Source organism: Protopterus annectens, chromosome 10.part0, assembly GCF_019279795.1.
Source record: "Protopterus annectens isolate FY-2018-M chromosome 10.part0, PAN1.0, whole genome shotgun sequence".
NCBI classification, from domain to species: domain Eukaryota; kingdom Metazoa; phylum Chordata; order Ceratodontiformes; family Protopteridae; genus Protopterus; species Protopterus annectens.
Genome location: NC_056744.1, coordinates 271,596,051 through 271,608,253, shown reverse-complemented (window position 1 = coordinate 271,608,253; position 12,203 = coordinate 271,596,051).

Here is a 12,203-nt window from a genome sequence, read left to right as displayed (position 1 = left end):
TCACACTGTTCCACTTAAATAGGCAAGGACATGAAATCAAAGAATGTGGCTACCCCCACACCTGTAATTACTAGCAAATAACAAAATTAAGCAAACACTGACTAACTTCCAGTTCAGTTAATATTCCTGCAACACAGTTAAAATCAATTTAAATACTGTATTTTTAGAAAAAAAGTGCAGATAAGGGTACTTAAATTCTCTTATACGTCCAGTTGAATACAACTAGTTCTTAGCCGGCCAAAGCTGAGGTTTTTAAGCAGAAAATATTTCACACTGTACCACTTAAATAGGCAAGGACAGGAAATCAAAGAATGTGGCTACCCCCACACCTGTAATTACTAGCAAATAACAAAATTCAGCAAACACTGACTAACTTCCAGTTCAGTTAATATTCCTGCAAAACAGTTAAAATCAATTTAAATACTGTATTTTTTGAAAAGAAAAGTGCAGATAAAGGTACTTAAAGTCTCTTATACGTCCAGTTGAATACACCTAGTTCTTAGCCAGCCAAAGCTGAGCTTTTTAAGCAGAAAATATTTCACACTGTATCACTTAAATAGGCAAGGGCAGGAAATCAAAGAATGTGGCTACCCCCCACCTGTAATTACTAGCAAATAACAAAATTCAGCAAACACTGACTAACTTCCAGTTCAGCTAATATTCCTGCAACACAGTTAAAATCAATTTAAATACTGTATGTTTTGAAAAAAAAAGTGCAGATAAAGGTACTTAAATTCTCTTATACATCCAGTTGAATACAGCTAGTTCTTAGCCAGCCAAAGCTGAGCTTTTTAAGCTTATATGTGTATAACATGGACTATAGCAATTACACATTCTGCCACGACCAAACTTTATGATCAAAGGATATGGAGAGTATATACCTATACACTATTACAAATATGTGCTATGGACATGAGCCAATGATAGGGTTACCACCTGTCCCACTTTGCAAGGTACAGTCCCTCTTTGGGCAGTTGTGTCCTGATCAAAAATACTAAACGTGGCAAATGTCCTGACATTCTAGGACATAATTATGTCCTATATGTAATGTAATAGTTGCATACAACAGTTCTTTCTGTATCTAAAATACCTACATGCTACAAGAAACAGGATAAGCAACTAAACTGCTACAAGAATAAGCTAATATTTAGGAAAAAAAGGAAAGTTCTATCTCTTGTACTGATCATGGGTTTGTGTCGGCCTGTAAAATCTGATGTGTGTCCCGAAAATGTCCCACTATGGCCATATGAAAAGGTGACAACCCTTGCCAAAGAAGTTCAGTCACCAATACAACTCCAATGACTGCAAATACCTATGACAGAAATGCACAGTTTTCATGTAACAACGCTTTATTACATTCCGATGTATTGTCGAAACGATTCAAGGACTAACATCACCTGCATGCTATACAGGAACCACTTAACAGTACCTTAATGAATCAGCCTGCAATTACCATAATATTAGTCCACTAAAGGATAGCTGTTCAAATAGGGAAGGAACCCTCTCACACATATCGATTATGTATAAAAGTTGTACCTACACACCTGCATCTGCTATGTTCACCCACAAACATCACCCCCACACCCAAACAAATTACAATACAAGCTTTAATAACATCACAAATCATTCACTCACAGTACAACATCTGCAGAAGCCTTAATATACCTTGTCAGAGGCACACTAACATGGCCCTATGTGAAATAGTTGCTGTTATACAATGGAACAGCTGCTGATGTTACAGGGTTTGTTTGCACTAATAAAGTTTCAGGGGGCTGTGTGTACACCGGGAAGTGTTACCAATTACTGATTAACAGCACAGTATGATACACATGTACACCAAACCAAGGATGTCTGGTGAGCACACTGTAAAGCACCTAACATTTCATGCATAGCCATACAGCCTTGAGCTGCCCAAACATCCTTGCCAGACTGAAACATATGCAGAAGTATCAGGTAAAAACCAACCCTGCATAATTAGCAATGTTCTGAAATATAACAGCTTTACTCACATGTAGAACAACATCTTCTAGCCATTACACACAATCCACGGGAGTCATGAAGCTAATATATCTCTATCTGTCTCCATGTATCTGTTGAAATACATCACAAACAACACATCCAGGCCATCTTCCTCGAAAGTAAGGCAAACGGTCAACGCCTAAGTGGAGTACTGAATTATACATTACTGTTGTCATGGTATTGGCTAATGGAGTAGATGCACAGCTGATGTGCATCTAATTAACTACTTTGGAACATCAATTGGTGGTCAGGATAGCACATGTTACCGATATTTAACTAGAAAAGGATGGCTTATCACACATTGAAACCATCTGTATATACCAGCAGAACGTTGCAAAGGAGATTGAAACACAAACTGAAAAGGATTGAATTAACAGTCAATGAAACCTCAGGTTACTAATAAGGTATGCAGAACACTCAGTATGTCTGTGTATGTAGTACCTGTTCTGTAATATTTAAAGTGCATGCAATCCATATAGTGGAAACAGTTATCTTGTAGGTATGTATTATTGAGCATAGTAATGCTTGTACTATTTATGTGTGTACTGCTGTAGGTCACAAGACAAACACCACATACACCACGAGGGATGCAATATAAGGACTGTGAACCCAAATATTCCTCACCAGTCGCTGTCAGTGGCAGGGCTTGTCCAAAAGTATGTGCTATAACAGGGGATACTATATGTTGATATATTGTAACAGTAGGCATATGTATGGGTGTATTACTGAGAATAACATGTCAAAGATTGGCCCACTGTGTAATTATGATTTGCATTGTGGGATATTGTGCCAATAACTGTGTAATGTACAGTATTGTAGGCAGATATGTATTACAAGTTACATAGCATTACTGTTACGTTAGGCAAACATTAGTTATGTCTATTGGCATTAACAATACACAATAACAGGATACATATGACTTGTAGTCACCTGACAGTTTATCAGCATGATAGCAAAGTAAAATGGAAGAGCTAGTTAACTATCCATGCACACAAGACATGTAATAAGTGCAAAGGTAGGTACTAGGCTATCTGCCTAAGTGTATTTATAAGCCTAGCTAGAGTGTGTTGGCTTTTGCCACCCCCTTAGGTTAGTTCCCTGTGCCTCTGAACGGCAAAGCCATTAGTTCCCTGTGCCTCTGTCCAGCAGAGCCACTGCAGTGATCCCTGGGGTACATGTCTGTCTCCCATCCACCCGTCAAGGTTTCCCTTGATGACTGCTAGTAAGGGGCCCTGCCTGATGTACATTGTAATCATGTTCCAAAGAATGAGGACTCTTTGGGTCAGGAATCTATCTGTCCAGCACGTCCTAGTTATTGTTGTGGTTAGGTGTATATCACTAGAGCATGTGGCTCTCAGGGGCTTCTGTTTAGGTGGAGAATATCCAGCAATTCTGGGTTGGACATGGGCCCTGTATGTCAAGCAGAGATCACCTGTGAGTATGCGGTATGCAACCGAGCACAGCTGGAGTTTCTTATGTTGGGCTGCATAGGTCATCTATTTGAGGTCAGTAATCCTCTTGGTGTGATACTCTTGTGGTCTTCCAAGCGGTTGCAGTTGTTTTGTAAGGTAAATCCCAAATGGGGTGTTGTATCCTTTAATGGGTCTAAAAAGTCATGAGTAGAGAGGCACAATGGCCTCCTTTGTTCGGGATGCGAACCCATTAAAGATTAGGGGGGGGGCCACATAGAAGGATATTCTAACCACCTTGTCATTACGGGTATCGAAGGAGAGATTGCTATCTACTGGGGTTCCCAGATCCCTTATTGCCTTTTCTGTATGTAGGGGACTAGCACCTATGTGGTAGTCGGCAGGCAATTAGTTATATCCAAAGGGGATAACGTTGCACTTTTTGGCATTGAGCTTGAGGCCATGATATTGACACAAGGTATCCGTCTCAGTGCGGCACTTTCTGGAGGGTGTCTGTATCAGCTGGGGAAACAACTATGTCCCCTAGTTTGCAGTCGTCTGCAAATATTTTCAGCCAAAGTCCTCCTGTGCTTGCCTGTATGTCAGAGATTTATATACTGAATATGAGGGGTCCTATGACTGAGCCCTGGGGGACGCCACTTGTAAATGGTATACAGTCGGACCTAGGATATGCAACTCCCACTGTGTGAGTTCTGTCCGTGAGCCACTTTGCAAACCAACACATGACATAGGGGTTAATGTTGAGGCGGATGGGTATGTCGATAATACCAGAATGGGGAATGGTGTTGAAAGCCTTTGAGAGATCTAGGTAGGCTGTGTGGACTTCCTTACCCTCATCTAATGCCTTGGTAACTGTCTCTAAGAAGTCCACCAGGTTTAGGAGGCATGGTCTGCCCTTAACAAAGCCAAACTGGAAGGGGTCAAAGGTTTTGAGGTACCCAATGTCTCTGTGACTGAGATCCATGATGATGTGCTCCATAACCTTGCAGACCAGGCTAGTCAGGCCTATAGGGCAATAGGTCTCATGGTCCATTGTGGCGCCACCTTTGTGATGTGGGATAACTGTTGCTGTGCACCATTCAGGAGGCACAAAGCCCGATGCAAGGCTATTATTGAACATGGTGCGTAGGTGGGGAGCCAGTACATTCTGAAGTTCATGTAAAACGCAGCCTGGGATGTTGCCCAGTCCCATGGATGCTGTGATATTGGCTTTAGAGTGTGCAGCTTTTACCTGCATAGTTGTGATTACAGGGACTCTGCACTCTTCCTGTATAGATATGGGCCCTTTAGCGGGTGAGAGGGGGGAAGGTAGCACTGAACCTATCTGCCAGGATATTGGCAATATCAGTTGGTTCTGTAATGTTCATGCCTTTGTGCTGTAACTCAGAGCAGATCTGGGTGTTGACATTGAGATATTTGACAAAGTTATAGAATGCTTTGTGGTTGTCATTGGAATTAGTGGTGGTTTTGTTTCCATAGCTAGCTTTGGAGGATCTTATAAAGGATCTCACCTTCTAACTGAGGCTGACCTGGGAGCTCCTCCATGCATGGGATTGTACTCTCTTTTGCAACAGTGTCTTCCTTCTGTTGTACAGTTTGTTTATGGCAGGGGACCACCAGACTGGCTTCCTTAATTAGGAGTATAGCGTCTTAGTTCTGTTTTGGATAGTATGATCCATGCACTTGTATAAGTGCTTGTAGAGTGCATTTGTGTAGGATTCAGCAGTTGTAACGATATTGTCCATCTGCATGGGTGTCATGAAGCTCACCACGTCTGTCTAAAGAAGCATGAAGTTGGCTTTGTAGACATATTATACTGTGGTTTCTTTAATGGGGGGGTGGCGGTGGGATGTGGATATCAAGGTTGTTCAGCTTATGGTCGGATCGGACGGACGAGGAGTTGACTTCAGGTGTGGAACACCTGTCACTCATGTTGGTAATGCCTAGGTCTAGGATTTTGTTGTTCCTGGTGGGTGTGTGCATAAGTTGATCGAGGGCATTGGGATTTATGAATTCCAGAAAGCATTGAGCTAATGAGTTGATACATGAGTAGTTTTCTCAGTTAACGGTGGGTTAGATTCAGTGAGACTATGTGATGAGTGTGGTGTGGTGCGAATGTTTACCTTCTCCACATGACTATCAGGGTCAGGCTTGGTTGGAGAGAGCTTTACCTCCAGTTTGGTTAGATAAGTGCATCTCTCACAGGTTGTAGCATTGGGTGGTAGCTGGAGAGGGTTGTCTGTGCACATGAGGCAATGTCTATATTGCCTCAAGATGTCCAGATTCATCAGCTAGACAGGAGAGAACACTGGCAGCTGACCCTTGGGCATGCCTGAATATAAAACTAATTTCCCCTAGATAAGTGAAGAAAGTCAGTACAAGAGCTATTTTACTCTAAGTAAGTGAGAAAATTATGTACAAAACCTGTTTACCTCTAGGTAATGAAGAAGATTGAGTGCTATAGTAATTAATAGCTTACGTAGTGCTTACAAGTTCTGAGCAAGTGCTGAGCATGAATAAGCAATCCAAATAGGGTCTTGGATAACATAAACACACTGTCCACCCCCCAACAGGTACACAATCATATATCCATGCACACCACAGAGCCCCTGTACCCAAAACTATGCAGGTACAAGCTGCACTCAGGCTGCATGGGGCCTGTCCACATCCCAGGTTGTGTCAGACGCATATGGCAAAACAAGTTGCTCTCCACATACACATCATGTAAAACATAGCTTCATGTCAGGCTGTGTACACACACTGAGTGGTGCACACCAACAGGTATCACAACCCACAAAGGGGGAGACACCACTGATAATGGGAAGTACTCCACTACTACCCTGCTGAGTCTGGTATGAAAGGCCATGAAACTTGATCAAATTATTTGATGTCAGCAGTACAGATGTAAATGACAGTAAGGTTGATTTCACACTGCATATCATAACCTTGCCAGGTCATACACCATCATCACCCATACTGTGTTCCACCTACACTCGGTATACTAGATGTATATTCCTATGTCACAGGAGTGTTTTGCAATGGGACTGCTGGCAGAATCAACACTACAGAAGGTGTCTGAATAATACATGTACATCACACCAGTGCCAACTACAGTAAGACAGGGTTAATTAATTGTATTCATCTCCATTGTAGTCTATAACACACAGACTAACAAAAGGCATCTGCCTATTGAAGTATACGAATTACTATGACCTAGGAGCAATAGCCGACTCAGAGTGTTGTGGACAATATACAGAAGGGGCTTTGTGGGTGAGGTGTGTGTGACATATGGCCACAATCTGACAGCTACATATTACATTGTCACCCCTATGTTAATAACCCTGTACCCATGAACTACCACCTAGGCAGCGGTCAACATAATGGACACTGTATGAAAGAGATGCAGTTGGTCAGTTGTCTTTCCTGTGATAGCTACATCACCACACCTGACAGGTAGTTGTGTGTGACAACCCTAATCATGACAGGGTGCCATCCGTGAATATAGAGATCATTATCCAGCCATACACAACACTAAAGTGACCCATATCAGATCACATATTTCCTTTAAGGGGTATTGGCCATGTCCAGATGGTCTACACCAGCCTTCACATTCCCCATCTCCACTATGTAGCATGATGCATACCATGAATAAATCCCTGTCCAACCCAGTGATTTTGGACATGTTACATGTACACATCCTGATCTCAAACACATACTTCATGGACATCCACCTTCCTAGTACTAGGATCACCACATGCTGGACAGATCCTTGTCCCATAAACTTTACATAGTCCTGACATACTATACATTCCTGTCCAGAAAAGCTGCACATCACCCCCCTCTCAGACATGGTCTGATGACCGCATGATAAATGTATCATTAACCCTGTGGATCAGTTATGTGGCACTGCTCCACCTGGCCCCAGAGGCCCACCTGTCGGCTACAGCCAGGTAACCTTTCATCCTAGATTCATACATGGTCCAGGGCATATAGCCTACTAGTTGACTTTGACTGTACATGCTATAGCTGATATCCATCTCTGCATATACCATCTGGCTAGCCAGTGTCCCATGTGTATCACATGTGCAACACAGGTGATACATGGCAGGATGTTGAACTGCTGTACAGTGCCGTGTAGAAGTATATGGCAGAACACATACATGTAAAACCTTCCATGAGCAATTCTGCAGGGTCACAGGTCATGTCCATTAAGGCAGTGTAAGCTTTTGTATGTAACATATACACAGCATCAAGGTCAACTGCATTAATGTGGGCACATCCAGCCATGTGCTGAAAGGTAGTAACACCAGTACAGACAAAAAGACATGCCCACATCAAGACAGCATCCATATGGAGAATGAGCAGTGTAATCAGGTGACTCACACACATATATGGTGATAATATCAACTCACCATTGAGGGTCACATGTGTGTGACACAAACATGTCAGTGGTGTCAGTGTCATGTAGATTTGCAAAGACAACTATTTAATTGTAATAAATGTGATGCACATGTATGCTCAGCTGTTGCTCTGTATGTCTCTGTGAGTTACTGTGACCTGTCTCCATCATTATGCCTTCCAGGTATGCTACGTGCAAGGCTACCCCCTTACACCCGCTTAGAGGATGAGGCCCTCATTCCATACCTACATGACAATTATGATATCCTTTTCAGCCATGTGCCACAGGATGCACAGCAGCAGGATGCCCTGTGGATGGAACTTTGCAGGAGGGTTAATGATGCGGGTGGCCACAACCGCACATACCAGCAGGTGCGCAGACACTGTACAGATCACATTAGATGGGCGAAACAGTGTGCAAATGCAATTGCCAGGGAACAAGGTGCAACAGGTGGTGGACCACCAACCCAGCCCCCACTCACACATACCAAGGAGCTACTGGCCAACCTGGTGACACCTGCAGAACAACATTCACAAGTCTTAGCCAATATTGTGGAGGTGGGTGTCTCTCAACCACTGAGGCTGGAGTTGCTTGGTAAGTCACTACTGCACCTATAACAACTATATTCCATATAGCTGCATGTGTCACTGTACAATATGTAATGTAACATCATATGCAAGGCATGTATACACACATGCCGCATACTATAGTATGCTGCTCTGTGTATGCACAAATGTGCATACACCATAGTATAATCTAATGTACTGGTGTATGGGTTAACATGCACATTGCACCATGTAGCTATCATACAGGCGTGGATAATGCTCATGCTGCTGTGTTACACCTATTTAGGTACCTCTGGCATTCTGCTGCAACAGCAACCCATTGCAGGTGAGACTGTTATTATTTATCAGGCATCGTAATACATAGATCTATCTGCCATGTGGCCATTTACCACATGTATACATAATGTATGGTCCTGTCACAATATACAGGTCGGACCTGCAATGCATCACAATGGCTACCCATGTGCAACACTTGCAAACTATGTGAATCACTGACATGAATCCTCAGAAACTGTCATTGCCAGATGTGTGGACAGCTTTGCATACAATGGTGGAGGTGCTGTTCACTGTAGAGACATGTACTACAGATCAGAACTACACATCTGGGGAATACAAACAGTACTACACAGTGGGCTGGAGTATGGCCAGCCCACAGGATTCACTGGTGTGGATCATAGCCCTGCTATGAATGTCACACAATATGATGTGCTATCTTGGCATTTCCATGACATCTAGTTGCCTGGCTGCAACACTTCCTAACTAACCTGAAAAACATATCCCACATACCAAACATATCAAACTTTGTCTGCATAATCTTGTAGTCAGTGGAGCATATGACATCTATGGGTGTATGTCATATGGGACAACACAGACATGTGAAATAGATGCCCGTCACAATAATATGGCCAACACATGTACACACATAGCCATGGAGGATGGCCAGAGACATGAAGCAACACACACAGTAAACATGATGCGCTTGTGTATACACCCTGTTGAACAATGGCTACACATGGTCTAACTACGGCCTTTGTGTAATGGTTATATTGCAGATGTGGAACACTAGATATCCTACAGGCCTGTGCACTTCTTGTGTAGGCATGACATCAATCCATCACATAAGATGTGTTGAACATCTTGAGTGTGTCACGACATGACAGCAGTCACCTGTACAGTATCCACATCAGCCCACAGATACAGTACATTCCCCTTGCTGGTGTCGGACATCAATGTCATACTTGCTCCTCGTGTGTGTGTGTGTGTGTGTGTGTGTGTGTGTGTGTGTGTGTGTGTGTGTGTGTGTGTGTGTCTGTGGTACAGAGATGTCATGTGGGACATGGTGTACCGACGTGTTCGCCATGTCTGGCCATAGTTGCCTGGCAGCAGCAATATGGTTGCAGATGTGCAAGGGTGTCATCCGTATATCCTTCAGTGACCTGTGTCCCACATTCTGCATCATGGTTTAGTGTGTATACACCTCAGTGACGTGGGTCACATTCCATAGTAGATATGTATTGTATCTGAACACAGTCGTGGCTATGAACTGTGTCTGTAACTCACACTGTATAGCAATAGAGACACCTCATGATTCCCTGCAATGGCTATGCACATCAGCTAAATGTGCAGTATATCTGTAGAGCAGACAGACAACACTGCAATGGGACACCATTACCCCACTGTATATTTGACAGGACACCATTGTGTTAAACATATATGCATGTCATTGCAAACATCAGAAGATCACATGTCATACTACATGTGATTGTCAAGATCATATGCCACACATCAGGCAGATGTACTGTTAACCTGTGCTGGTCTAGATGGTGTAACACAGGGATGTATGCTAACTACTACTATGCTTATGTAATTTGCTTGCCTTCTGCTATGACACATGCATGCTGTTGTGTACAACCCAGGAATGTATGATAACTACCACTATTACTGTCTGCACTGCATGCTGTCTGCCGTATCACATGCATGTTGCATGCCTTCTGTCATATCAAATGCTTGTGTCTGTGTGTGTCTTTGTGTGTGTGTCTGTGTGTGTGTCTGTGTGTGTGTGTGTCTGTGTGTGTGTGTTTGTCTGTTTGTGTGTCTGTGTGTGTGTGTCTGTCTGTGTGAGTGTCTGTGTTTGTGTGTGTCTGTGTCTATTGTATAGATTGTAATGTACAGTTCTTGTCTGACCCTCACAGGTGATGTAGGTGCGTTGCCCTCCTGTGGTCCATCTGATATTAGTGTCCCCACAGACTCTAGCAGTGATGATGAATGTATGATTGAGGCACAAGCAGGGTTGTCAGGGGCTGAATCTGTACCATTGGTTGCCATTCCACCTATATCCCCCTCATCCTTGCACACAGATCCCATGCCTGTACATACCCCATCACCAGTGACCATAGAAGAAGGACAGTTGGCATGTGGTTGCTTGGAACAGGAAAGTGTAAAGGCTATGGAAGCTGTGCCTGCACACCATGGTGTCAGCCAACTGACTGGTGGTGCCCCACACAGGCACATGGCCATTGCTGCTCATAAGAGGACCTCTGGCCAGCATGCCCCTGCAAGACAGAGCGCAGAAGCTGGTGTCACCAGACGCATGTTTCAGGCTGTAATGGTGGCACAGGCATGTGCTGAACAGCACAACAGAGAAGATCAGAAGCTTCAGAGGGCTGGTGTCCGTTCTTTAAACAACAACATTCAGGCAATGTTAATGATTGCTGAAGCTTTGGCTAGACGGTTGAGTGACGTGGTTGGAGTCCTTGACCATGGCATGACAATCCGTCAGTGTGAGCTGTCTGTGTTGGAACATCTGATAGGAGTGAGGCATCGGGCACGTGGATGTAGGCCTGCTACTTCACCTGTTTCAGGTCTACGTGAACGAGCTACCTCACATGTCTGCTCCCATAGCGGCGGTAGTGGCAGCAGTGCAGCTGGTGCTGTGCTGTCCACACCAAGACACAGCAGGCCACATGCACATGGCCCTGGACGGTCCCAACAGGGACATGGTTCCAGTAGACAAGTGTCATCAGACAATACCCAATCTGCACCACTGCCTGGTAGTGCCCGTGCAAACCCTTGCAGGCACAGGTCACATGTCCATGGCCAACACCGTGAACTGTAAAACCTGGCCTGTACAGTCCACAGCTGTCAATAATACCCCTGTGTAGGCCACACACATGTAAGAACTGTGTGTATACATACACACACACACTGGAAACATATGTAGGGCACCGTAACACACACATGCATAACATCCACACACACCCAATTAGATCAAAAGCCCTAACCCACACACATGATGTCATCCAATGGTGCAGCCTAGGCCTTTGGCAAACATTATCACCCTGTGCATATGATGATGCCTGTGCCGCATCCCAAACATCCCACCATCGGTGCAGGGACATGCTCATATGGTCTGATGCACAGGGTGAGCAGACTAGGAAGATAAGTGTAGTTTACAATTGTTGAGTACTGTTGACAGGCAGCAGACATACCATGTACTACAGGTGTGCAATGCATTTCATACTGTTAACAGTATGTGTCTTGTGTAACAACATTAACTGCATGTTGGTCATGATGTTCTGTTTTCCTCCTTCAGGTCTAATTGCACGTGCTGGTGGATGTCAGTGTTTGCAGGTAGTGTCCCATATGTCAATGTGGACTACTCACAGGTATGTATGAATATACCAACATGCACCGTGTAGCTGCCACATAACAGTGAGAATGTCCCACATTCCAAACACGTCTACTGATCCAAGAGCATGATAGATGTGTATTAAGCTACTGTGGCTACAG